Source organism: Silene latifolia, unplaced genomic scaffold (assembly GCF_048544455.1).
Source record: "Silene latifolia isolate original U9 population unplaced genomic scaffold, ASM4854445v1 scaffold_70, whole genome shotgun sequence".
NCBI classification, from domain to species: Eukaryota; Viridiplantae; Streptophyta; class Magnoliopsida; order Caryophyllales; family Caryophyllaceae; genus Silene; species Silene latifolia.
In genome coordinates, this window is record NW_027413609.1 from 10,037 (window position 1) to 11,214 (window position 1,178).

The following is a 1,178-nucleotide window of genomic DNA, read 5'->3' on the forward strand; positions in this document are numbered from 1 at the left end:
TTGTAATTTTGAGAAGACTAAAGAAGGAGACCGGATGCTCACTCCCGCTACATGGACAAAGATGGAACATCAAGACAAGCTTTTCGGGTCCAACGGTGGATTCCAAAGTTGTATTATGTTCTTTTTACTAGGATAGGCCACACTAGGAATTTTTATTTACGTATTGCATTCATTTATTTATTTTATCGCAACGATAGTATGCATCATTTTCCGCCTAAAATCCAAACCACATAATAATTGCATGAAAACTGACACATATAGAGGTCTCGAGTTAGTTTTCTTTGACATTCTCATGTCACACGATTTAAGCCATCATCTAAATTAATTCATTCACGCAGTTGCTAGTTATTCGTTCACTTAAAATGAATTGAAACTTAGTTGATGGGATCTTCCTCGTATAATCAAAAATTGAGAACGGTCTTTATAGGTCAAACTCCAATGAATCCCTTCTTCGTCGGTATGCATAATATGACCCCTTCTAGGTCGGGTAAGTTGGAACCGATTGACTTATTTTATCTTAACACTATGGTCACTCGTACGATCCTGTGACTATGGTGGACTATAGATAGGATTTACGGAAATCTATCGACCAAGAGTTCTTACGGAAGAATTAGCTAAACAGTTGGCTTATCAATTTACAGAAATTGAGTCTTGGGATCACTTGTATCATTCTTGAGGGAGATCAATTATGCAAGTGCGCAAGTCTACACGTTAAAATGAATTTTTAAATAGACTTAAATCACCTCGATGAGTTGCTTATTTCGTTTTTGTTTTTCTTTCTTTTCAGTGTAGATCACGAACTTTTAAACTGCTAAAAACAAATGGCTGGTTCTACAGACAACCCAATGCCAAGTGCCACATTGGACCGTGAGTCCTGGCTTCGGATCTTCATGAATCAGATGAATCAGTCTACTCGACTGAAGAATGATGGATCAAACTTCGCGGATCGGGAGGCGGCATTACGGAATGCCGCCGCCGACGGAAGCTCAAATATCTATTAGAGCCCATCCCGGCAAACCCAGGTCCCACGGCTAGAGCTGCTGAAATCACCAAGTTTAACGATTTCTGTATGGAAGCGGGTGCGATTAAAAACGTACTCATTTTTGCAATGGAACCCAATTTGCAGAAACGCTTCATAGCCCATGGTGCGAACAAGATTTTCACCACGCTCACCAAGG